At 44.6% G+C, this 27,942-nt stretch overlaps 1 protein-coding gene and 2 long non-coding RNA genes across 4 annotated transcripts in view; 1 reads left to right on the forward strand and 2 right to left on the reverse strand.

Annotated features, from left to right (window-relative positions):
- The window catches only part of LOC114503676 (adhesion G protein-coupled receptor E2-like), a 116,277-nt gene that overhangs the window by 59,186 nt on the left and 29,149 nt on the right, over positions 1 to 27,942 (forward strand). The window lies entirely within an intron of this gene.
- LOC118502007 lies at positions 8,626 to 27,830 on the reverse strand. The gene is made up of 3 exons (XR_004904684.1): positions 27,819 to 27,830; positions 22,052 to 22,067; positions 8,626 to 8,705 (listed from the first exon to the last, which is right to left on the reverse strand). It is a non-coding gene; the product is annotated as an uncharacterized LOC118502007 (long non-coding RNA).
- On the reverse strand, positions 9,941 to 10,297 carry LOC118502008. The gene is made up of 3 exons (XR_004904685.1): positions 10,203 to 10,297; positions 10,075 to 10,121; positions 9,941 to 9,981 (listed from the first exon to the last, which is right to left on the reverse strand). It is a non-coding gene; the product is annotated as an uncharacterized LOC118502008 (long non-coding RNA).

Consider the following 27,942-nt stretch of genomic DNA (forward strand, 5'->3'; position numbering starts at 1 on the left):
GGAGGCCCTTCAGGGACATGGAGATCATTGTAACCTAAGAGATATTTGCTTTGGTGGAATGATGGGGGAGAGAAGCCATATTCACATGGGTTGAGAGAGTAAATTTAAAGCAAGGAAATAGAGACAGAGAAGAGTCAACTCTTGGCTCATAAGTAGCTACAAGGAAATGGCAGGCCAAGTGGTACATGACTATAAGATAGAAAAGAACCAATCATGTTTCTATGACAAGGGGAATGAACTTTTGAGAAGGCAAAGGAAGGATGAATGGGGAGATGTATAGAGAAAAGGGAAGAGGGAAGAGAAAGAGAAAGGGAATGTGTAAAAATAATGTAAGGATAATTGATAAGGCATGAATGATGGGATTCAACATGCAGGTGGAAGTGCTGTCTTCAGAAAGAAGGAAAATAGAGTCAATGGCAGTGTGGGGAGGATGCACACTAATGTCTGCATGGTGTGGTTGAGAGCATGCAGTTCACAGTCATCGTGATATCTTGGATATTCTCTGTGAAATAGGTGGTAAGAATATTTGCTGAGAGAGGGAAAGGAAATAGAAGATTCAACTGTGAAACCAGTGCTTGTGTGAAGGATGGTGAACAGGTGAGAGAAATGCAACACTTCCTAGGAGCACAGTTGGCTCCTTTAAATGGGAAAGAAGACTCAACACATTTAATGGAAGAGGGAAGAAGAGGTGAAAAACTTAAGTAAAAGAACTTTCTATGTCTAAAAACATTTTTTAATTAAAAAAGAGCCTTTAAATCTATGCAAGTGGTGATTCTTAGTAATCACTGCCAGGAATTTTCCCATGCACTACAGCTTGTCTTTCCTGGTTTTGCAGTGGGTGGAGGGTGCTGAACATATCAGGCAATCTTACTTAAAAAGTCTGAAATGCCAACTAACACTGATTTCTGTTTAATTCTTAAATATGTACATCATTTCCCCATCTTTGCCCTTTTTGGGGGGGGGTGCTGAATGACTATGAAATAGAGGTGGATGAAGGATAAGATGTGGCTCTCTGAGTGGAATATGCATCCCTGCTTCAGGTCATTGATTCTCAGTCATTTAGTTAACCATGCATGGCATGTGGTAGGTGTTCAATAAGTGTGCTGTTATGTAAAAGTCAAGATGAACACAGTTGCTAAGGAGTAAGAGCAAAATACATGTTTTTCAGCTGAGATCATTGCTAATGGTTAAGGAGCCAAATGGTAAAACCCATGGGAGTCATGCTAGGACATCCCCTACTGTATTCCCAGGTTGTCCAGTGTGAGAGGCATAAACTACTCAAAAGGATCAGTTAGCAAAGGGCTCTGGGAGCAATGCGGTACCTTACCATGCTGGGCTTGTAAGCTTCAGGTGTGACCCTGCTGGAGAGGGTGTACTTCTCAGAGTCTGTTTTGATTTTCCTGATCCCTTTCAACCATTTCCTGTATTGTTCCCAGACCTGCAGAGGCAAAGCATACTCCTAGTCAGCTCACTGAGAGGACTAAAACAGAAAGGGTACTAGGTGGGTGTTGGACTGTGGTACCTACTGGTTGAGGAGACAGTACACCAGGAAGATGCAGACACCCTGCAGGCTGTTGATAATGGTGCAGAGATAGGCCATGGTTTGGGCAGCTGGGCCCAGCTGCTGGATTCCCAGACACCACGTGCAGCCCAAGGTGAAGAGCTGAGCCAAAACTTTAAACATAAGCATCCTGGGAAGGAAGAGAAGGGAGGCCCATTGTGGAAAGCAACCTTATCAGAACCCAGAACAACAGAATCAAGGCCATTCTCATCTCCACCCTATGCATGCTCCTTCCTGCTTTCCCCTGTTGGTGGTGAGTTCACAGACTGAGTTGTGTTCAGCTCTGACCTTTACTGTCAATGATTCTCCACAATAGAAATGCCACTCTGGTACAAGGTGACATTTTGACTGTATTGAGTGGGGTTATGACACTTCCTAATGTAAGTTCAAAAATGTATGACGCTCCTTGGAGATCCTTGTTTTTATTAAACCAACATGTCTGAGGCTGCACTGTGCATTAGGCTGGCTCTGTGCTGGGGCCTGGGCAGTGAAAGTAATAGAGGCACGACTTCTATTTTCACAAACCTCTCAGGCTCTTCGAATTATTGACACAACCAAGTAATGACATGCAAAAATTAGAAAGGATACTGATAGGAACATACAAGAAAGAACATTATATTTGCACAGGGGTTCCTGAAACAAAGCAGTGCCCATGCTTCCTAGAATAGAATTTTTTCCTGACAGAAATGGAGAGGGCTGAGAAGGAACCTGAACACAGGGTGGTATGAAAGGGTAGGCTGGGTGCATACACATTCTTTGTACTTTTGTCAAAGGACTGCTGACAAAAGTCCAAGTTCTTCCTACTGCTGAGGGAGGTACAAGTTGGGGTTAGAGGTGGAGCATTGTGGCCAGGGAGTCAGCTGCACACTACTGAATCCCAGCCTGCTGCCACACAAGGATCACTGCATCTCTTTACCCTGGGTTCCCTTGGCACACCCTGAGTGGGGACATCAGGGGCTGCTGAATCACATGGATTTGCTCTTGGGATCACACGTGACTGCAGGGATGTCACCCTCTTCTCCAGCTTACTTTGTATTCTGCAGGGTGGACACATCAGTGTTGAGGGAACAGAGTTTGCTTTACAAAATCCAGAGAATCATCAGAAAGAAAGTTAGATTGACCTTAAGGAGCACAGAGGGTGAGTGAATAAAATTTTAATTTGTTATCTCTAGCCTAACCTGTCCAATAGCAATTCCACACTTCAGTAGTTTTCATACTTAGTAACAATGTCAGAGTTTGTAGTTTCAGGAGCAGTTTTAGAAAACCAAAGCAACCCCATCAGAACCTAGGAAAAGTCCTGCCCCTGCCATTCCCCCACACACACACTTATAATTCTGCTCTTCTAATGACCCTCAGCTGATCATTAAGGATGCTCTGATGTCACCATCACAGAGATGATGGTGCAGACAGGTGCAAAGAAGCTCCACAGAAATCCATTTGTTGTGCTTAGCAAGCAGCTAAAAAAGAGGGAGAATCACAAATACATCAGTCCTTAGAAATATAGAACAATTATGTAAATCCACTCACTGATTCATCCATCAACAAATACTGAGTGTCCCTTCTGTGATAAGGCTCTGTGTTTGGCTCTGAACATTCCAGTCATGAAGAAATCAAACATGGCCTTAAATCCCACACATCTCACATCAGGCAGGAGACACACAGACACAATGCAACTACAAAACAAAATGGGTGGCTAAGAGAATGTTACATTGGATGTCACGCTTAGTTTTGCATCTAGGAAATTAGCATGTTCTGGGAAGATTCCACAAGGAAATATTATCTGACCTGAGATTGGAGCAATGAGTGGATGTTACTGAGGTTGTGTTGAAGCACAGGAGAAGTCTTTATATGTGTTAACAGTTTTTGAGAGTCCTGTGAATCTCACATGACTTTAAGAGCTGTTCCTGCCCCAGTCAACATAATTATTTTCATCTGCTGCAAAACCCATCTACTGAACATTTTGAATTATGGCTCTTTTGAGATGTATTTCACATACCATAAATTTCACCCATTTACACTGTACCATTCAGTGACCTTTGAAATATTCACAGAGTTGTGTAATCATCACAATCTCACTTAGAATGTTTTCAACTCCTCAGAAAATTCACATTAGCAGTCAGTCCTCATCCCTGCTTCCATGCACCTCACCACCCACCACAGTCCCACAGCACCAGTGCTCTACTGTCTGTCTCCTTGGACATACCTGAACCAGACATAAATGTATTCATACAATATATGGTCTTTTATGACTGGATTCTTTCACCTAGCTGAATGTTTTTCAATCAAGGTTCACCATGTTGCTGCAAGTTTTTATGTCTGAATAATATTTTTAATTCCTTTTTAATGGCTAAACAATATTTTATTGTAGAGATATGCCATTCTTTTATCCATTGATCAATTGATGGACATTTATTGTGTTTCCAATTTCTGGCCATTTTGAATAATGCTGCTATGAGCATTCATGTACAATTTTTTTTGTGGACATGTGTTTCCATTTGCTTTGCGTATATACCTAGGAGTGGAATTGCTGGGTCAAGTGGTAGCTATGTGTGTTCAACATCTGAGAAACTATCAAACCATTTTATAAAGTGGCTGCACTATTTTACATTCCAACCAGGAATTCATGAGGGTTCAAATTTTTCTACATCCTTGTAAACATTTTTTATTCTCTGTGCTTTTATTTTAACCATTTTACCTAATTGCTATGAAGTGACCTCTCATTTTGATGTTTTTGATTTTCATTTTCCTAATGACTAATGAAGTTGAGCATCTGATCATGCCCTGACTGCTCATTGACGTATCTTGTCAGAAATGTCTATTCAAACATACTGACCCTTTTTTAATTGGGTTGTATTGTCACTGAGTTATTTCATGTGATTTTAACAACAATGCACAACAGAAGTTCTTACATGATTACAGGTTTGTACCAGAAGCACAAAGGGCTTGAATCTATTGCTCAAGGTTTTACTGATACACGGAGTTAGAATTCACTCTTGATCCAACATTAGGGTAATGCACAGGGGTGGGGAAGAGGAGGTTTACAGTTGTGTGTACGTGAAACACAGAGTTCATTCTTGTAATGTTATTTACTAATTATTATATTACTTTACATTCAAACAACTGTTAACCTATTGTTTTCCACCCATATATAGAGTAAGGCAAGACATTTAGGATAGTGAAATATACACTGAGAATAATGCAAGCAAGAGACAATGGAAGCATTTCCCTAACAGCTAGTGAAGTTGAGCATCTTTTCATATATTTGTTGACAAATCATGTATCTTGGGAGAAGTATCTGTTCAGATCCTCTGCCCATTTTTACTTGATTTGTTTGTTTTTTCTTGTTGTTGAGTTCAATGAGTGCCTTATTTTGGGTATTAACCCCTCATCCCAGATTTTATTTGCAAATACCTTCTCCCACTTAGTGGCTTACCTTTGGGTAGCTCCCAGAAAACATTTATTCACAAAGATATATGCATCCCTATGTTCACTGCAGCATTACTCACGGTGGACAAGACATAGAAACAACTGAAGTGTCCCTTGATAGATGATTGAATAAAGATGTGGTACTTACATGCAATGGAACACTATTCAACCACAAAAAAGACAAGTACTGTATTTGCAACAACATAGGTGGATCTTGAGAAATCATGCTAAGCAAAATAATTCAGACAGAAAAGTCAAGAATGATTTCACTCATATGTGGGATATGAAACTGAAAGCAACAAATGAACAAACAAGACAAACAAACAAACAAAAAATCACAGACACAGACAACAGGATGGTGGTGACTGGAAAGGGGGATGGCAAGAGGGAGTGAGGGTAAAGGTGGTCAGATATAGGGTGATGGAAGGAGATTAGACTTTGGGTGGTAAACACACAATGCAATATACAGTTGGTATATCAGAGAATTGTACACTTGAAACACATATAATACTACTAACCAATGTCACTACAATAAATTTAATTTAAAAAATACTTTAAACTTGTATGTGTATGTTTATAGTGGCACCTTTCATAGTAGTTACAAATGGAAACAATCCAAATGTTTATCGATTGAGGAATGGATAAGACTAGGTGGTATACTATGTAATGGGATATTGTTTACAAATAACACCAGCAACAACAATAACAGCAACAAAGAATGATCTCACGATACTTGCTACAACATGATGAACATTGAACATACCATGCTAAGTGAAAGAATCCCATCACGAAAGAAGAAATGTATGATTTCATTTATGGGAAATATCTGGGATAGGCAGATCCGTGTAGATTACTGGTTGTCAGGGGTTGGAGCGAGGTTTCTTTTGGGGAAGTTGAAAATGTGAAATTTGATTGTGGCATCTGTTGCACTACTCTGCGATTATTCTCAAAACCACTGATCTGTACTCTTTAAAGGAGAAATTTTATGGTACTTGAAATATACTTCAAAAGTAAGTAGAACCACGAAACCCAGTATTTAAAGCTGAAAATAAGAGAGTGAAGCTCTGGAACTTGACTCCCTGGATTGAATCCCTGCTCTGCTACTTACTAGCTAAAATACCTTGGGCATTTACTTAAACTATTTTTGCCTCGATTTACTTATCTGTAAAATGGATCAAATCACAGCATCTACTTTACAGTGCTGTGTGAGGATGAATAGTTTTGACCAATATACAAACAGCTAGAAAAATTTCTGGCACAGAGTAATCATCATGTAAATCTCAACTATGATACAATCTATTCTTCAGATTATTTAAATCATCTCTACTTTACTTTATGTAAAATTGGAATATCTTATACAATTTGAATAAAGAGGAAGGCTAAATTGTTTACAATGATAATCAAAGCACTGGGCATGACTAAGCTGTAGGTTACCGTGTGAGGGTCACAGGGGTGCACAGCTTTGGGTTGCTGTGTGACCGAGTCTACACCTGGAGACTCAATGTCCAGGGATCAACTCCCCACCCCAGACTCACTCACCTCACCCCTGTAACACCTCTTCCTTACAGTGAGGTCCTTGGTTAAAGAAGGGAAAGTACTATGCTCTGATGCCTTTGGGGTTTTTTTTAAGATTTTATTTATTTATTTTTAGAGAGGGAAGAGAGGGAGAAAGAGAGAGAGAAGCATCAATGTGCGGTTGCTGAGGGCCGGGGTCTGCAACCTAGGCATGTGCCCTGACTGGGAATCGAACCTGCGACACTTTGCTTCGCAGCTGGCACTCAATCCACTGAGCTACACCAGCCAGGAGCATGCCTTTGTTTTTAAAGATTAAAAATTTGTGCCTATTTTTTCAAATCATCTTAAATCCACAAGGAGAATAAAAACTATTAATTATAGTGTAAGTGACAGAAAGAAAGGCAGGGAGAGAAAAACAGAAATGTGAAAATGATGAAGAAAATGGAGGTAAATGTTTAAAGTAGTATTGAGAGTTTGTTTCATTTGCTTTTTAAACTTAATATATTCTTGAGAATACCACAGAGAAGTGAGCATGCCCATCCAGGGTGGTGTGATTGGCCCCAGAACAGGGAGGAGCAGGCAGGGCCCAGCTGAGGACAGACCACATTACTTCCCTGTTCCTGCAGATGTACTGAAGGTCAATGGCCCACGGGGCAGGCTCTTGCTTGGCTCTGTCAGGACCTGCTTCTGGACTGTGAGCATGCTCAGGGGTGGGTGGTCAGTGGGGCACTAGCTGGAACAGGGCCTCTGGTGTCAGGCCACAATGTTCAGTTACTGGGTCATGGGGAGGTGTTCTGTGGACCCCACCAGGTGTGGGTGGGTGAATGCAGGATGAGCCCACCTGGGCTGTGCAACCATCCAGAACCAGTTGGGCCACACCATCAAGAACCCGCTGCTTGTCTCAGATAAGCTGGCCTCTTATCTGTGGGTTTGGAGGGCAGCCCTGGGACTGGTCACCTCCACATCATAGTGGGCCATGAGGACGGCAAAACTGCTCAGGTGTCTGCATCGGCAGGTGGTGCTGCCATTCCTGCTGCCCACCTTCCAGCTACCTGTGGTGGCCCAGTACCTGCCACTGTCATTGTCGCCCTTCCAGAAGGCACAAATTAGCTCCTGCCGTGACCGGGGCTTCTCCTCCTGTGGGTAGGTGGGGGTGGTCAGAGATGCTAGCCTAGAGCTCACTCTTGGGTTCTGAGCTTGAGCTGGGTCTGAGAAAGGGCTGATTGCAATTGACAAGTATTTACTGAGCACCTACTGTGTGTGCCAGCCAGGGGCACAGCACAGAACAAAGCAGACACAGTCCCTGCCCTTGTGGGGCTGATATGCTCATAGGGAGACAGGCAGTACATAGTAAACCTAATAGATAAGTAAACTAGATAGTGTTGTAAAAGGTGATTGGAGCTATTTTTTAAAAAAAGAAAGAAGCAGGAATGGAGAAAGGTGGGGTATGATTGATAACTGGTTGTAATATTAAATAAGGAGGTCACAGAGGGCCTAAAAGAGAAGGTGGCATTAGAACAAACACTAGAAACAGGGAAAGGACTGAGTCATGTGAGGGAAAGCTGTCCCAGGCAGAGAGCACAATAAGTGCAAAGGCCCTGGGGTACATGAAGGAAGCAGCAGAATGGGTGGAGGTGGGGAAATAGAGACTGCAGAGGGGCCTCCATGACATTGTCTATGGGGTGAAGAGTGGGGCTGATCCCCTGTACCCACCCAAGGACTCACAGGGTGGGAGAAGGAGAAGTTGAGAGGAGAGCCTAGTTTCTCCATGTTCTTGTTGCTCAGAAAGACCATGTTGACAGTGGAGAGGAGCCTGGACTGGCTACCACTAACAAGACCTCCATGTGTGTTTTCCAGCTGGGCTTTCTTCTCAGGGTCCAGCTCCAGTGAAGCATTGGCCAGCAGTTTCTGCATGTTGCATCTGGAGAATAAGCCTGCCAGGGTGGGGCCTGGGGGACAGGCAGGCTGGCTGCCTTCTCCTGCCCTCCCACCTCCCTCCTAAGAACTATACAATAGGCATTTCCAATTGTTACATATTTGGAACGTCACCCCTAGCCACACCCAGCTCTTTCTTCCCCCTCCCTGGCACCCGCTCCGGCTCCCTGCTGTTACCTGGCTTGGGACCACAATTGCCTCAGCCCAGTTCAGCTGCATCTGTGCATGGCTCTGGCCCAGGGTGACGGTTCCATTCCCTTGTTCCTGGCTTCTGTTCAGGGACAAATCTGAGGGGAGAGGGGCAGTGACTGGGGGCTCCAGTTGCAGGGTAGGTCCCAAGGCTGATACGAGGCAGGAAGACAGCTCACCTATGTCCCAAGGGGAACAGTAGTTGAAGGAGAGTTCAGGTATGGTCTTGGCCAGAGTCCTCAGGACTTCTTCCAGGTACAACAGCAGGTAGGTAGCCACCTGCTGGGAAGGCAGGGTCAGGACCTCCAGGTCCCCAGGGACTTCCAGTAGCTCATCCAATGCCTTGACAACATTCTGGAGGGGAAGGGTGACAGCTACTGGGTCACTGCACCACAGGAACCTCCCAAAAGACCTGATCTCACTTCCTTATGAGGGGACACACCAGGGAACCACCCAGGGTGCCTGGGGGACAGCCACGGGGGAATCATCGAGACACGGCAGTAGCCAGAAGGCAAGTAGGGGGATCAGTGGATGCCTCTGAGCACCTGAAACAATGACTGTTAACATTGATCAGTCCCTGACGTTCCGCCAGGAACTGTTCTCAGTCTGCACTGTCCAGGACAGTCACCATGAGCCACATGTGGTGCCACATTGAAGTGGTAATATTTTGGATCTGTTGAGTTAATGCAACCTTCACATTAATCTCACCTGTTTATTGTACTTTTTTTAAAAAAAAAATAAAGCTACTGGAAAATTTAAACTGACATAAGGGGCTCATATATTTCTGCCAGTCGAAATGAATATGCTAAAACTTACATCTAATGCTAACTATGTGCCGGGCACGCATCCCTGAGTCCTCTCTTAGTTCACTTAACCCTTCACAACTGCTGCATGAAGTAGGAGGCTGAGCCCCACACAGGGGGAGTCATTTGCCTGAGGTCACAGCAGAACGGTGTGGGGGAAGGGGACAGTTGGAACCTTTGTGGCTCAGCTCTGGAGGCAAAATTCTCCCTTGCTCCATTCTGTAGCCATTAGATCCCTCATGAGTGTGAGTGTGCGTGCCAAGGCCCTGTTCCAGCCATTGGGGGACCCAGGAACTAGGGATATTTGTACATCTGTGTTTGTGTGATGGGGATATCGATGAGGTGTATATGCTGTGCACACAGCCACACATGTTTCTCTGATCGGAAGCCCTTGCCTGGGCTGCCTCCACTCACCCGGAAGCATTCACAGCCAGCCCCTCACTGTCCTTGCGTACCCCCAGGTCCAGCCCTTACCTTGATGGTGTCTTTGCCTGAAGCAGGCCTGAAGTCTCTGCCCGGATCCTGGACTTTTTCACAGAAGTGGGAGAGACTCTGGGAGAGAGGAGAGGAGGGGTCAGAGAGCCTCACCCGTGGTGGGGGAGCAGCACAGGATTAGGGGAAACAGTCCCTGCTGGAGTCCCTCACCTGGCTCTTGATTCTGGGGGGAAGGGTCCAGGTGGGGAAGGAGATCTCTGCAGGGCACAGAACAGAGGCTCTTAAGTGAGAGAGTGTCTGTGTGTATTGGAGGTGGGGTCCAGGGTCAGGCCAGGTACCTTCACACTGGGGAGTCCTTTGTTTATGTGGAAATCCAGGTTTGGGCACCCAGCCTGGGAGGCAGTGGAAAACATATGAGCCAGGAGTGTTCATGTAGAAGTTGCAGTTGTCACACTAATGCTCCCTGGAGGTGTACTCTTTCACATGTGGGGACATGAAGAGGGGGTCAGGCCCTGCCTGTCCCAGGCAGATCAGGCCCCTCTCCTCTCCTCATCCTGCCCCTTCCTCCTGTGAGTCCCCCTATCCCTACCCTTTGGCTGGAGGTGAAGACACCTAGTGACTGCAGGTCCCTGTGTGGTAAACTCAGGGGCTATGGGAAGTGTGCAAAGGCCTGACCTGTAGCAGGTGAGCCCCACACAGATGTACACATGTCAGGTATCGAAATATCTTCATCTCAGTTAATAATTAGCTGCTGCTTGGGTCCCCCAGGAGCCTTCCCCTGGATACCCTGGCTCCTTCCTCAGGACCCCCAAGGCCTTCTCTCATTTAGCCTCCAAAGAACTGATGCCAGGACAAGAGGACACCCACCAGCATTCATTCTGCTGGGATCCTGTGGGTGTCACTGTGGTCTTCAGAGTGTGTGTGGGGTCTGAACTCCGAACCTTCACAGACATTCCAAACTTCTGGAAATGGGCTCTGTACAGGGTTCTGAGCCCCAGGGTTCACAGAGGCTGGGAGACCAGGTAGGTGCCTGGGATGGCCCATTGATGCCCGGAGAAAGTGGGGCGAGTGGCCAAGGAAGTGAGTGGCCTGGGTCCTGCTCAAAGCAGGCCTCGTGGGCCATGACATGAGTAGACAGGCCTCAGGTGGGCAAAGGATGGAATGCCGAGGTGGGCAGAGGGCCCAGCTGAGCCCGTCACAAAGCTGTGTGGTCAGACGGCAGGTCCTGATCCAAACCAGCAGGCTGCTCTCTCCCTTGAGGTCCCCCTCACTCTTGTTCAACCGTGTCTCTGCCCAGCAGCTCCAGGCCTTGCTCTCAGCCCTGGCCCCTTTCTCACACAGCAGCACATCTCCTCACTCCCCACAACCACCACCTGTGCCGCAGGGCTTGCCTCAGTCCAGGCACAACAACCGTGATCCATGGACACCATGGGCAGTTGTGCAGGGTGTCACTACACAAGGGTGTCCAGCCAAACAGGCAAATGGGGGCTAAAGATCAGCTCACTCTCCACTCCTCAAACACACACAGTGTTCACCTGGAGATGGGGAACTTTTTCCAATTTCCTCTGCCCTCTGGCCAGCCTACATATTTGGGGCATAACATCCACCCACAGAGACCCCTGTGGACCAGCAGTGAGGTGGATGGAGCTACCCCATTGGGCTCCAGGCAGGTGTGGGTGCAGCTGCCCCCTTCCCTCCCACCAGGGGGCTCTGCCACCTCCCTTCTGCATGCAGGGCTGAAGGGAGGGTGCTGGGACCATGGATTCAGGCTCTTCTCTCTTCAGCCAGGTGGGCCTGTGGACCTTGCTCAGAGTCCTCCAGGATCCTTGACCCAGCCTCCTCCTCCCCTCTCTGAATTCTGCACTAACCCCCTCTCTCTGGGCAACTCCTGGCTTCTGCCTGACCACTGCTGGCCCCATCTGCCCCTGCAGATGCCTGAAGCCCCTTCCCTGTTCACCTGCTCCTCCCAGAAAGGAGGAAGCTCTGCATCCCCTTCTTCAGTCCTGGAAGGGTAAACTAGGCACAGATTCCAGGCTTGTAGAGACCTAGCTCCTCTCTCTTTAGGAAGCCACATTTATTCACTTCTCATTTTTCACATTTGTATCCTTTCCTTTCTCTTTTTTCTGTTCCTGATGACAGTCTGAGGACAAAGGCTGAGGCCCTCAACCACCATTCATGTCTCCATCGGGGCTCTCCACCCCCAAATCCTGAATACCATCACAGGTCTCTAATGGATTGGTGATAATCTCCACAAAGGAAGAGATGAATCTCAGAAGACAGCAAAAGGCTGTGGCATTGACACACTAGGAGTAAGGTGGGTACCAGCAAACACAGGTAATAGAGACAAAGGCTCTCAGGGAGAACACAATGGTCACAAGATGAGTGCTGAGACAGGGGCTGGGGAGGAGTGTTGGGAGAGGCAACCCTGAGCTTCCCCCTGCAACAGGCCTTTCTCCTGCCTGTGCTGAGAAGTGCAGGTGAGGGCTGGGACTGTGGCTGTGGACTGAGTTACTCCCAGCAGACTCACCTCTGGTGTTCTGGGGTTGATCTTCCAACACAACCAGCAAGATACATAGCACTGGACAGAGAGATGGAGGGTCAGGGAAGTGTTAACATGTGGCAGTAAGGAGCTAGGGAAATTCCTTAATAAGTGGAATAAGAGAAACTGAGACAAAATAAAAGTAAACAAGGACAAACAATTTGAGCAACTTACAACCAGCTAGTAAATCATAAAGTTTTTATCTCCACTAACCAAGGACACTTAGAAGCAAATGCTTTGCACACTCCAGACCATCCCTGGGACACCAGCCTCAGTCCTGGTCCCTCTTCAGTGAACTCCTTTGAAAATAAAACTAATTAGAAAATAAAACTAATTACTATTAGAAAGTACCCCCAACGCTCTATACACACATTTTGATGAATCAACACATTGAAGGACATACCTGGAAAGCTAATAAATATTCTGTTAAGAACCTCACCTGATTTCCAGCCAACATAAGGAATAGGTAGATATACTGTGCCTCCTCACACAACCAAAAGAAAGACGACAACAAATTTAAAAACAAAAACAACCAGAATTGACAGTAAGTCGAACTGTATGGAAGTATGACAGCCAAGGAGTTAAAGAAGAAACATTCATCCAGACCAGTAGGAGGGGTAGAGACAGGCAGCCAGGGCTGAGAGGATGCACACAAGGCAGCAGCTGGTGGACTGGCGTGGTTATGTGGTGATGGGCAGACCCAGGAGATGCAGTGGCTGGTAGAGCAGGCAGTACCACATTCCTGTGAGGATAAAACAGGAGGAACAACTGGGAAGTGAGACAGACCATGCAACCCAAGGTTCCAGTTCAGGGAAATAAATTCTCAGAACCTCTTACTGGAAAAACCTGTGGGTGTTGACATGCCAGTGGGAGAAACTCCCACCCTCACATGAGAGTGCATGGAGAGCCCAGTGGATCCTAGAATGTACAAAACCCCACCCACCTGGGAATCAGAACCAGGGGGACCCAATTTGCTTGTGGGTAGCAGAGGAAGTGACAAAGGCAACCAAGAACACAGCAAACACATTTTTTCCTCTCTGACTCCTCCCCCAAATACAGTACCACCACACAGTAACCTGGGTTGCTCCACCCTGGTGAATAACTAAGGCTCCACCCCTTGCTATGTAACAGGTACTCCAACAAGACAAAAAAATATGGCCCAAATGAAAGAACAGATCAAAGCTCCAAAAAAATACAGCTAAGTGATGAGGAGGTAGCCAACCTATCAGATGCACAGATCAAAACACTAGTAATCAGGATGCTCACAGAAATGGTTGAGTATGGCCACAAAATAGAGGAAAAAGTGGTGGCTATGAAAAATGAAATAAAGGAAAATATACAGGGAACCAATAGTGACAAGAAGGCAACCAGGACTACAATCAACAGTTTGGAGCAGAAGGAAGAAATAAACATTCAAACAGAAGAGAATGAAGAAACAAGAATTCAAAAAAAAAAATGAGGAGAGGCTTAGGAACCTTCAGGACAACTTTAAATGTTCCAACACCCTAATCATAGGGGTGCCAGAAGAAGAGGAACAAAAGAAATTGAAACTTATTTGAAAAAATAATGAAGGAGAACTTCCCCAATCTAGCAAAGGAAATAGACTTCCAGGAAGTCCAGGGAGCTCAGGGGGTCCCAAAGAAGTTGAACACAAGGAAGCATACACCAAGGCACATCATAATGACATTACCCAAGATTAAAGAGAAGGAGAGAATCCTAAAAGAGAAAAGCAGTTACCAATAAAGGAGTTCCCATAAGACTACCAGCTGATTTCTCAAAAGGAACTTTGCAGGCAAGAAGGGGCTGGAAAGAAGTATTCCAAGTCAAGAAAAGCAAGGACATACATCCAAGATTATTCTATCCAGCAAAGCTTTCATTTAGAATGAAAGGGCAGATAAAGTGCTTCCTAGATAAGTCAAGTTAATAAAGGAGTTCATCATTACCAAGCCCTTTTATATAAAATGTTAAATCGACTTATCTAAGAAAAATGAAAAGTTAAAAAATATGAACAGTAAAATGACAACAAATTCACAGCTATCAACAACTGAATGTAAAAACAAAAACAAACTAAGCAAATGACTAGAACAGGAACAGAATCACAGAAATGGAGATCACATGAAGAGTTATTAGAGGGGCAGGGAGAGAGAATGGGGAAAAGGTACAGGGAACAAGTGGCATAAATGGTAGGTCCAGCATATAGACAGGGAGAGGTTAAGAATAGTATAGAAAATAGAGAAGCTAAAGAACTTACATGTATGACCCATGGACATGAACTAAGGTGTGGAGAGGGAATGTGGGTGGGAGGGGTGTGCAGAGTGGAGGGAAATAAGAGGAGGAAATGGGACAACTGGAATAGCATAATCAATAAAATAAAATTTTTTTAAAAAGGACTTTACCTGCAACCTCCTCTAGGATTTTCACTGGCTCAAGAAAGATAAAGAGTCTCAAGACAAAGGACCCCCAGCACACTTTTGCTGAAGCATGCCATGCCTGATATCCCTGTTTTCTTTCTCCTAAACTCTAAGAGTCCCCATGAGACTGGCAATCAGGGGAGTGGCAGGCAGAAGCAGCTTGTCCTGGGCTTACCACCTGACCCTGGCTCCAAGGCCTACTTTTCTGACTTTCCTGCAAACTAACAGTAGCCCTACCTTCACTCACTTCTGTCACTGTGACTTTTACTTCTCAGTGAATTCATGAAGCACAACTTGGCCCACTTCTTTCCTATAACATTTCTAGATAGCCAAAGCTGCCCTACTTAGGTTCTCCCCTACTGCTTCTTCTGTCCTAAGCCTTTCCTTTGTTTCACTGTCCCCAACTTTAATAGAAATACTCTCAAAATCACCTAGTCTCATGTTGTGAAATGTTTCCTGCCATTTCCAGCATGAAGTTGAGAAACCACACACTACTGGTGGGCCTGAGGCAAACCTACCTGGACCCTGTCCCTGGCCAGATATCATTTGGCAACCCAGGTGGGAGGTAGGTTTGTTCTCTCTTCTTTACTCTCTTTCTAATTCATCTTTCCTGTCACTTCTCTTTGTTGGTGTGGGAGAATTTACCTGTCAGCTGTAATGTAAATCCTTCATCAAAACATGCCTCATCAATGCTGAGATGGAAGGTAAGTCTGCCCTCTGGACACAGTCACTGTCCTTACAACTGTAAGGACACAACTGTCCTTAGGTTACACCTGAGTGATGAAGTCTGATGAGTCAGGACCCAATTACCTCTGATATCTGAAGGGATCTTTTCCCTCCTACTCATACTATAATTCCTGGTGTTCCACCTAGAGCATTTATTGCACCTTTTTAAAAAAGGTTTTATTTATTTATTTTTATAGAGAGGGGAAGGGAAGGAGAAAGAGAGGGAGCAAAACATCAATGTGTGGTTGCCACTTGTGTGCCCTCTACTGCAGGTGGGGGGCCCTGGCCCACAACCCAGGCATGTGCCCTGAATGGAAATCGAACCAGCAATCCTTTGGTTCGCAGGCCTATGCTCAATCCACTGAGCTACACCAGCCAGAGCTCATTACACCAATTTTAACAACTTCATTTTTGTCATGCCACACTTATCTTCCACCACCAGATTTCTCTTTCTCCTGTTTACACAGCTCTTTGGGACAATACCTGTGTAATTCCTTGAACTGGGGCCAAGACTTTCCTTGTTTCCACAGCTTATTCATGGCCTTTGAAGCTTTCATTGAGAGTCTCAACATCTTCCTACTGGGTAATTAAAAATGTAAACAAGAGTTCAAAGATGGTGGAGGAGTGAGTGGAAAGTACACTAACCTCCTCCCCGGACCAACATGGAATTACAACAAAATTGTGGAGAAGCAAACAACCAGAACAAACAATGGAGCAATAGCAAGAAAGAAGCTATAAGCTCAGACAGACAGAAGAATCAGTGTCAGCACAACTTGACTGGTAGGACATGTGATAGAGATGTGAGAGGGCTGGCCAGGCACCACAGGTTGGGGCTGAAGCACTGGAGGGATACTTAAGCAGCCAGTTGGATTCCTCTGAGAAGTGTTGGATCTTCAAAAATATTGCTGATGAATATAGATGCTAAAATCCTCAACAAAAATATAGGCAAATGGCATCCAGCATTACATCAAAGAGTTCATGTACCATGACCAACTAGGATTCATCCCAGGGATGCAAGGATGGTACAATCTTCAAAAGTCAATACATGTAATACATCACATAAACAAAAGGAAAGAAAAAAATCACATGATCATATCAATAGATGTGGGAAAAGCATTTGATAAGGTATAGTACCCATTTATGATAAAAAATACTTAGCAAAGTGGGAATAGAAGAGGTACACCTCCACATAATAAAGACCATATATGAGAAACCTACAGCCAACATCATACTCAAAGGTGAAAACTAAAAGCTTCCCACCTAAGATCAAGAACAGGACAAGGGTGTCTGCTTTCACCACTTGTATTCAACATGGTATTGGAAAATCTAGCCAAAGTGATCAGACAAGAAAAACAAAAAATAAAAGGCATCCAAGTTGGAAAGGAGAAGTAAAACTGTCTTTGTTTGCAGATGACATAATAGTGTATATAGAAAATCTTATAGACTCCACCAAAAAACTGCTCAACCTAATAAATGAATTTGGCAAAAGGCGGGATACAAAGTCAATATCCAGAAAGCAAAGAAACCATATTTTTGTATACCAACAATGAAACAGCAGAAGCAGAAATCAAGAAAAAAACCCATTCGATGTAGCAAAAAGAAAATTAAAAAACCTAGGAATAAACCTAACCAATGAGGTAAAAGACCTGTATGCAGAAAATTACACAACACTGAAGAAAGAAATCAAGGAAGACACAAACAAATGGAAACGTACACCATGTTCATGGATTGGAAGAATTAACATCATCAAAATGTCCATACTACCCAGAGCAATTTATAGATTCAATGCAATATCTATTAAAGTACCAATGGCATACTGCACAGACATAGAACAAACACTCCAATAATTTGTAGAGAACAATAAATGACCCCAAAGAGCTGCTGCAATTTTGAGAAAGAAGAGCAAAGTAGGCAGGATCACAGTACCTGATACCAAACTGTATTACAAGACCACTGTAATCAAAACAGCTTGGTACTGGCATAAAAACAGGCACCTGGACCAATGGCACAGAACAGAGAGCCCAGAAATAAGCCCAAGTCTCTGTAGTCAATTAATATTCAACAAAGGGGACAGCAACATAAAATGAAGTAAAAATAGCCTCGTCAACAAATGGTGTTGGGAGAACTGGACAACTACATCCAAAAAAATGAAACTCAAGCACCAACTTTCACCATACACAAAAATAAGTTCAAGGTGGATAAAAGATTTAAATATAAGCCATGACACCATTAAAGTCCTAGAGGAGAACATAGGCAGAAAATCTCAGATATTCCATGCAGCAACATTTTTACTGATATGTCCCCCAGAGCAAGGAACATAAAGGAAAGAATAAACAAATGAGATCTTATCAAAATAAAAAGCTTCTGCACAGCTAAAGAAAACAGTATTAAAATAAAAAGAGAACCAACTGTATGGGAAAACATATTTGCCAATGATACCTCAGACAAGGGTTTAATCTCCAAAATATACAAAGAACTTGCATGACTCCACTCTAAGAAGACAAGCAATCCAATTTAAAAAACAGGGCAAAGGACTTGAACAGACACTTCCCCAAGGAGGACAAACCGAGGATCCAGACACACATGAAAAGATGCTCAGTATCACCAGCTATCAGAGAGATGCAAATTAAAACCACAATGAGATACCACTTCACACCAGTCAGAATGGCCATCACAAACAAAGCAACAGGCAACAAGTGTTGGAGAGGTTGTGGAGAAAAGGGAACCCTAGGTCACTGTTGGTGGGATTGTAGACTAGTACAACCACTATGGAAAACAGTGTGGAATTTTCTCAGAAAACTAAAAATAAATCTGCCTTTTGACCCAGAGATTCCACTGCTAGGATTATATCCTAAGAACCCTGAAACAGCAATCCAAAATACCCTATGCACCCCAATGTTCATAGCAGCAAATTTGCAATAGCCAAATGCTGGAAGCAACCTAGGTGCCCATCAGTAAATGAATAGATCAAAAAACTATGGTACATTTACACAATGGAATCCTATGCAGCAGAAAGAAAGAAGGAGCTCCTACCCTTTGGGACAGCATGGATGGAACTGGAAAGCATTATGCTAAGCAAAATAAGCCAGGCAGTGAAAGACAAATACCATATGATCTCGCCTTTAACAGGAGCCTAAACAACAAAACAAAGAAACAAGCAAAATATAACCAAAGACACTGAAATAGAGGACAGGCTGACAGTGACCAGAGGGGAGAGAAGAGGGAATTTCAGGGGATGATGAGGAGGGTTTACAGGAACAAATTTAAAGGACACATGGACAAAAACTAGGGGGAGGATGGTAATGGTAGGGAAGTGGGGAGGGATGGGTAGGTCGGCTGTAATAGGAGTAAAAGCGTGAAAACTGTACTTGAACAATGATTAAAATAAAATTTAGAAAAAGAAAGTAAAAAATAACTATGATACAGTTACACAATGGAATTCTATGCAGCAGAAAGAAAGAAGGAGCTCCTACCCTTTGCAACAGCATGGATGGAGCTGGAAAGCATTATGCTAACTGAAACAAGCCAGGAAGTTAAGGACAAATACCATATAATTTCATCTTTAACAGGAACCTAATCAACAAAACAAACAAATAAGCAAAATATAACCAAAGACACTGAACTTGAGAACAGATTGACAGTGACCTGAGGGGAGAGGGGAGAAAATTTCAGGAGGAAAGGTAAAGGGTTTACAGGAACAAGTATAAAGGACGCATGGACAAAAACAAGCATGGTGGAAATGGGAGGGAGGTGGGGAGGGCTGGGGGGTGGGCTGGGATGGGGGTAAAAGGCAGAAAAGCATACTTGAACAACAATTAATTTTTTTGAAGTCTACTAGTTGAATAAATAGATAATAATGTTCACTCTGACCTAATGTCCTCATGTGGGCATAAAGTGAAGTAAAGTGATTCTTCATTTGGGGAAGTCTTGGAGTGCAGAGTCGCACATCTTCCTATGTAAAAGCATTTAAAATCACTGGCAAGGAGGCTTCCAGTACAAATACTTGTTACTAAGCAAATCCTTAAAAAGAAGAAGTGGTGTCTCTGAGAAGTTAATTATTGGGCAGATTTGGGGAGGAAAACACCCAGACCAGAAGTTTCCTAAGCCACCTCCTCCAGGGCACAACACATACTTAAAACAGGGAGTGTTTTTAACACACACACAGACCAAGATCAGACGTCCTCTGTGGCTGTGTCTACACCATGACAAACAGATGTCTAAGGCTGCTACCAGGTAGGTAAAATTATAACAGTGACAGTAGACAGTTAAAGCTATCTGGGAACTCTCTACCCAGTTTGAAAATATTCCCTGTTCTTCATACCTAGCTTATTTTCCCTCTGTTTTTATAGAAAACAAAAGAGAGAAACTGTATAAAGGGTATTAGCTCATTTGTATTAACTCTCAAAGGAAAAGTCACTGAAGGTCACTCCTAGGGGAAGGTGGGGATGTAAAAGAGAGTTCTAATTTTACTACCTGTATTAGAGCAGTTCACCAGAGAAACAGCCAATAAAGTGGAGGGGTGTAGATTTAAATCACTATGCTTCACATTATATCCCCAAGCATTTAAAAGCATTGGTTCATTAAATCTGTAGGACAGGCTGGCAGGCTGGGAGCCCAGGGAAGACTTTCACAGCTGAATTCAAGTCCAAAGGCAGTCTGGAGGCTGAATTCCCTCTTCCTCAAGAGAGGCCAATCTTTTTTCTCCCCCACTGATTGGATGAAACCCACCCAGATTATGGAGGGTGATATGCTTTCTTCAAAGTGTACTGATTTAACTGTTAATCTCATCTAAAAGGAAAATAAACCTTCACAGCAACATCTATCTACACTAGGGTTTAAACAATTATCTGTGTGCTATGGCCTAGCCAAATTGGAACATAAAATTAACTGTAATACCACTTATATTTTTTTTCAGAAGAATAAACAACAAAACTATCGGAAAACTCTACTACACTAAGAAAAATATCATCCTTTAGCCTATAGGCTTTGTGTGGGTCATGGAATGATTTAAAGGGCAGTAACAGTGAAAGAGTAAAAACCAGTATCAGTGAAATCAGCTGAATTCTGATTGGTGTTTATTTCCTTTAATGCTTACATGTTACCTAGTAAGTTAGGTGTTCTTTACATATTGTCTTCATTAGTTATAATTTGTTTCCTGATTTTTATAAAAATAGCCACATTTCTTATCATCTGAATTTGGAACATTATTATTGTTTTAATGCTGGGCATGTTTTGGGAAAATTCTGGAAAGACACACAGACCTAAAAAGACTTTCATGAGGTTCATGGCTCACAAAAATGGGCATTGGCTCTAATAAGTGGTCTGTTCACTGCCTACAGGGAACATTTCATTCCTTTGTACCTGTCATGGCTTTCACACCACAGAGGGCAAACAAGGGCTAGGCCCCCATGCATGACATGGGGGCCAGGAGCTCATCTGGAAGGAGGCATAGAAACCATGGTGCTGTACTGGAGAGGCCACTGACCCAGGAAGTAGTGGCTCTACCTGCAGGCACCTTAGTTCTCACTCCTCACCTCTCATCAGCTCCCCTCTCTTGATTCCAGGGCTCAATATCCTGCTCATCATTATTTGAGAATTCAAACTTTAGGCTGTATGACTTCAATACCTATGCTATTTTTGTATATTCTGAAACTGTGTGGTAAACCGGAGAAGTGATCCTGAAAGAGAAATACTCAGTGCAGATTTCTGTCATTGCCAGAGAACATAGAACCTGGATCTAGGCAAAGGCACACCAATCTGAGGACTTTCTCCTTTAAGATGTAGCACCTCCACTGGGAGATAGTGGGGTGTCTAGGATATGACCCTGTTACCAGCCATCTGTGTGCTTTTTCTCCCCTCACCTGTAACATCTGGTGTTCCGTGAGGACTATATATGTTAGTGACTCCTCAGGGAGTCTTGGCACATGGAGGAGAAAGGCCTATTCTTCCATTCTCAGTAAGGTCAGGGACATCCAGGAGCTGCTGGGAGCTGTGGGCTGCAGGGCTAAAGCCACCTACTAAAGGGGCAATGGCTGTGCTGACAGGGGTTGATATTGGAACTTGAGTGTCCTCCACTTTATCATCTCTCTGTCTTTCTGCCCCAGGACTCTTGGCGCTGCTGCTGTTGACACTAGGAGCAGCACCCCTGAACTCTGGAGGTGAGTCTCCCAGACATCCCATTAGAGACATAATCTGGGGAGTCATGCTGGGGTCTGGGGATTCTCACCAACCAGTGAAAGAAAGGAGGATTTCACTGCAAGTGAGGAACAGAGATGGTCTAGAGATAAGAGTAGCTGTTTCTTCCTCCCTGCATGCCCAGAATTTTGTGCTATTTTCTCTTCCAGTGGCAGCCATCTCCTCACTTCCTTCCTCTTCTCTACTATGGACCCTTGGCTGGCAGCTGGCTTCATCCATTCCTTGGGTCTTTAACTATGGTCACCATTCACACTGCCTTAGTCCCAACACCCATGCTCCATGGACCCCTCCAAACATTACATGTAAATTCCACCACATCCCCAGATTCAGCTCTTGACCTAGGCACCTGTCAGGTTGAGGAATTTCCCATCTTCATGTCCTCCCATTCCATACACCTTATTCTCAACACTCCTCCACTCAACTCCACCCGATCCAATCAACATTTAAGACAGATCTCCAGCCATTGCCACCACCTGAGCACAGAAGAGGAAGCCCTGTTACCCAGGTAGGGACTAAACATAAATCCCTCAGATGTCTATCCACCTGCTTCCTCTCACGTGCTCGTGCTGACACCCACAGCTGGGTCTTGGCCCTTAGAAGGGAAACATGCAGGTGAAGAGAAGAGAACTCTGATCTGAGGAGACCAGTAGCCTACCCTGACTCATCATGACACTGTGAGTCCTTTCAGGCTCTAAAAGTCTTTGGTATGATCTCAACTTAAGTGGAATTTAATCAACAAAACAAACAAGCAAACAAAATACAACCAGAGACTTTGAAATAAACAACAAGCTGACAGCAACCAGAGGGGAGGTGGGAGGGGGATACTCAAGGGAAAGAAGGGGAAGGGTCATCAAGGAACATGTATAAAGGACCCATAGACAAAGCCAAAGGGGGGCAAGACTGAGGGTGGGAGGTGGGAATTAGTGGGGTAAGGGAGACAGGTGGGGAGAAAATGGAGGCAACTTACTTGAACAATAAAAAAATATTTTAAACTAAAAAAAGAAAGTTAAAAAAAGAAGTCTTTGGTCCCCTCATTGGAATGTACAGGACCATACATTCTTCCTTTCATTTTGATTCATTCTTGTGTTGCTGATTCTTACTAAGCTGTTGTTGTTTAAGTCAATAGTGTGCAGCCTCTGCTCTGGGGGTCTCTGAGCTATTCAGTGGGGAACTGGGTCATTGGCATCTGTCTCTCTCATGTTTAGAGAACAGGGAGGTAAGATGTCAGAAGCACTGTTGTGAGCAGTTTTGTGTCGCTTCCTCATTACACATCTACAATGGGTTCTGTTAAGGGGTAGTAGAATGACCCCCCCAGAGACAACTTGGGGCATCTGGAAAAGGTCCGACATTAGGAGCTGAGTGAGTGCCTGGCAAGGAGTGTGGGGTGTACTTGAACCACTGTGGGATGGAAGCCATCAATGGGCAGGGACTCAACCACCTGGCTCTAGCCTCAGGTGTGAATGATGTCACCCTGGAGATACCTCAGCCATGACTCCCCCCATTATCTCAGCATCAAAGAAGGACTTCAATGCCATTGTCATACTGACTAGAGCCCACCCCTAAGTCCCCAGTGGTGCCGTTTGGAGCTGAGTCAGTGCTTCTGTGTACCCCCTCAAGGCCTGGGAAAGGGATGCAGCCCTCCTCCCCACCCCATCATGACACAACAGAGTGTTTGAGTCTAGGTGCCCTCAGGGCAGCCAGACAGCAGAGATGAGCAGACAGGTTAGTGGGCTCTGGAGCAGCTGGTTCTGACCAGCTCAGCCCCAGGAGTATCACCTAAAAGCTAGTTCTGCTCTGTCCCCATGGTTGTCACACTTGAGGCCAAGATTTCTGCCCTGTGTAAACGCGTGCCTTTTGGAGGTAATACTTTTACCTTGTTATGTTCCAGGCATCAATGAGTGTGTACCGAACTCAACAGCGTCCTGTGGAATGTATGCAGAGTGCGCAAACAGAGAGGAGAGCTACTGCATGTGTAGCCCAGGATATGGGCCTGTTTCTGAGGCAGGGTTCAGGAAGGAGAGTGAGAACACATGTGAAGGTAAGAAGGACACTGCATCTTCTGCTTCCTCATCTGTGGTGTTCAGGGCCACTCACTCCACTTTCCCCAGGCATCAGAGAGACATCCTGGGCATCTGCCTAGTGTCCCGACCCCAAGGCTTCACACCTCAAACAGAGTGCCAGTTCCACAATTTTGGAACATCCCCCTTGCCACTTGCATCTTATTTTGGTAAAATAAAGAAAGGGGTGGAATTCAAGATAGTTCTAGAACTTACAGTGCACTGCATTTCAACACAATGTTCATCCTCTTCTTCATCAGTGACTGTCAAAACTAGAGCTCCCCTGACTAGAAACCCCATGGGCTTGGCCATGCAAGGAGCCCTCTCAGACCCAGGGGCCATGATGAACCCAGGAACTCTGTGCAGAAATGTGAGAGTAGAGAGATTGGCTGGGGGTGGGGGGTCCTACTTATTCAGGCTGCCTTGCCCCTGGCCAGCAGCCCCACCTGGAGAAAACACCTCCTGGCTCCCTAACCTGGTTCTTTGGCTGCTCAGCCTCCAGTTATCTCCCCTGAACTTCCCAACAATTCAGCTCATGGGCCTGTGAGCAACACAAATGAGTGAGACCCAGGAGGATGTTGTGTCAGGAGTTGCAGGGTGACATGGATCCCCCCACGTACACTCCAGAGTAAGATGAATGAAAGATGCTCCCATCTGTGCTGAACTGAAAGAGAAGGTGTCATTGCCCCAGGCTGGGCCCTCTTCCATGAGGTCAGCCCAGGCCCCATGATGACCTAGATGACACAGGGACAGAGATGAAGGCTATGCCCCACTACAACAAGGCCCACAGGACTGCATCCCTGATGAGAGGCCATAGGCTGAGATGACAGTAATGCCTGCCTCCCCTTCCCACAAGCACATGCTGTCCCTTCCAGCCATCCAGCCCTCACCCAAGGCTGGCCTTGCTCAGATATAGATTCTCACCACTTCCTGCCAGTGCAGGGGATGTCTTTGTATTGATCAGAAAAGCACCTTTACAACCCCAAGGCTGCAGGATCAGATGTCAACCCCCATGTTCATTCCAGCCTCACACTCACTCAGGGTCTTAGTGGCCCTCGCCTGTCTGGCTCATTGGTCACTCTTCACACCCGTCTTGTAAGTCCTTTGAGGGGCCTATGTCAAGAGTGGTTTTTGGTCCAGTTTCATGGATGGGAGAGCTCTGCCTCCCAGAGTCTCTGGGATTTCCAGAATTTGGGCAGAGCTCAGCTTCCCTGGGGGAGGCAGGACACAGGCCATCACTGGGAGTCAAGATGGGTATTTCTCTGGGAACACAGCATTTCTCCTGCACTTGGTTCCAGGAAGACCCACCTTGGCCTTTGTCTAAATCCTCAGGCTAGGACTAAGGTGGCCACAATGTTCCCGTCCTACCTGGGACCTGCCCAGGTAAGCTGAGGGTCACAGGGCTTACAGGTGGTGAGACTCAGGCCACTTTTTGCCACTTCTAGACAATGCAGCATCGAGGCCACACATTCACCCATAGGGTGGATGCCTCCATGTGAATAAGAAAAGAAAAGGCACCTACTCACTGGGGAAGAGAGAGTAGAGTGGGGCTTTCACAAAACAGATCTGTGCCATTGCCAAAGAACGAGACCCTGGGTCTGGGCAAAGACACCCCAGTCTGAGGACTTTCTTCTTCAAGATTTATTCCCTCCATTGGGAAAGTTGAGAGTTCCTAGGATGTGTCGCTGTCAGCAGTCTGAATCATACATTTAAGTATGACCACACATATGATGGTGGTCCCATAAGATTATAGTGGAGCAAAAAAGTTCCTGTCACTTAGTGACATAGTAGCTTGTGATAACATCACAGAGTGACACATTACTCAACTGTTTGTGGTGATGGTGTAAACAAACCTACTGCACTGAAGCCATGTAAAAGTATAGCACATGCTGTTATATAAGTACATGATACTTGATAGTGATAATAAACAACTGTTTCTGGTTACATATTTACTAGTCTATAGTTTTTATTATTATTCTAGAGTGTACTCACTATTTATAAGAGAATGTTTGCTCTAAAACAGCATGCTGTGTTATGCTGGCAGCAGCCTCATACATCTCATGTTCACAATCCCCTGATTGCATTAGTGGCTGTGTGCTTGATTTAATCCCATGTTGTTTTGTTCAACGTGGCCCCTAGTTATAGAGGATTCACTGCTCGTGCTGGAAGTAAGAGGTCACCTTGAGTGACAGATCTGGAAATGAAATTAAAAGTCAATAAGGACTAGGAATGTTGAAAATCAGTGTTGGTTCTTGCTCAGCAGTCAGGCATGTCCCCATCCACCATGGCTATGATCTTAAAGGGCAAGAACAATGTGATAGGAGGCTGTCAAAACATCTGCTTCATCGAAAGCAACAAGACTAACAAAAATGCAAGAAGGGCCTATATCAAACACAAAGAAACTTCTAAAGACTTGGTTTGAAGACCAAACAAAAAGTGTATCTCTCATAGCACTCTGATGTTCATGGACAAAGCAAAAACTTTGTTTGCAATGTTGAAAGAAAAGGCTGGGCTGGGCTACAGTGTTAAATTTACTATCAGTTCTAAGTGGTTTAAGTGCTTCCAGAATCATTGTGTGATGTGGAAATGAGTGGTGAGTCTCAGTGCTGATGTGAAGGCAGCTGAAGAATGTTTTAGAGACTCCAGATAAACTGACTGGAAGAAAATTACCTGCCAGACCAAATAGGCAAAACAGATGAAACCTCCCTGTTCTGGAAATGGATACCTGAAAGGACATTTATCCATAATGAGGGCAAGTCTAGGTCAGGGTTCAAGGTTTAAGAACAGGATAAAGGTCATGCTCGGGGACCATGCTGTAGGCTGCCAATGGAAGCCCTGTGTGACCTGGCAGTGAGAGGACCCCAGGGCCTTCCAGCACAGCAGTCAGCACACACTGCCAGGGCACTGCAGGGCAGTAAGAAGTCACGAATGACCCAGCTCCTCTTCCATGACTCCTTTGTAAATTGCTATGCCAGTGAAATGGAGGAGTATGTTAGGAGAATAGTACTAAAATAGTAATAGAATTTAAGATTTTGCTTATTGTTGATAGTGCTCCTGGGCAATGCTTTCCCATGTAAAATGCACACTCATGTTTTGGCTCAAACTTCCAGGAAAATATCTTTCACTTAAATTTTTAATTCACTTTTGTATTTATTTATATTTAGAAACAAAAGCAATTATTGCATTCCAGGGTATCATTTTGCATAAGGATATCCTTATTGCTTTCTAGAGTTACACTGTTAATGCATAAACATTAGTAAAAGAATTAAAAACATTTGCCCTGGCTGCCATAGCTCAGTGGATTGAGCATGGACTGGGAACCAAAGTGTCCCAGGTTCGATTCCCAGCCAGGGTACATGCCTGGGTTGCAGGCCACAACCCCCAGCAACTGCACATTGATGTTTCTCTCTCTCTCTCTGTCTATCTCCCTCCCTTCCCCTCTAAAAATAAACAAATAAAATCTTTAAAAAATTTTTTAAAAAAGAATTAAAAACATTTATATAGATGTGGAATTAATACTATCCATGTACTACCCATGTACCCATGTGCATCCTTATTTTTCCCTCATAAATTTGGGTACCTGGCTGGTGTAGCTCAGTGGATTGAGCTTGGGCTGGGAACCAAAGTGTCCCAGGTTCGATTCCCAGCCAGGGTACATGCCTGGGTTGCAGGCCATAACCCTAGCAACCACACATTGATGTTTCTCTCTCCCTCTCTCTCTCTCTCTCTCTCTCTATCTCCCTCCCTTCCCTCTCTAAAAATAAATAAATAAATAAATAAATAAATAAATAAATAAAATACACATTATACATGGTAAAATATGGTACTCCTTTTAATGGTGATCTTCTTCCTAACATCAATGTGGTATTTTGTCTCCCAACACCACCTCTTTAATTTAACCAATGGATAAAGGAGTTATAGCAGCTTTTAAGCCTTGCTGCCTGAGAGGAACTTTGCCCAAGTTATTGCTGCAACTGAGGAAGACACTAAGGAGACACAGATGCAATTGTAGAAGGGTAACAACACCTGTGACTGCATTGAGAACCTTGCATGGGCTTGGGGTGATGTCACTAAGGAGCATATGAATGGCATCTGAAAGAAGACATCAAGAGGTTTCTGTATGACTTCAAAGGACTTATCAAGGATGAGG

The sequence above is a fragment of the Phyllostomus discolor genome, chromosome 8 (assembly GCF_004126475.2).
Source record: "Phyllostomus discolor isolate MPI-MPIP mPhyDis1 chromosome 8, mPhyDis1.pri.v3, whole genome shotgun sequence".
In the NCBI taxonomy this organism is placed as follows: domain Eukaryota; kingdom Metazoa; phylum Chordata; class Mammalia; order Chiroptera; family Phyllostomidae; genus Phyllostomus; species Phyllostomus discolor.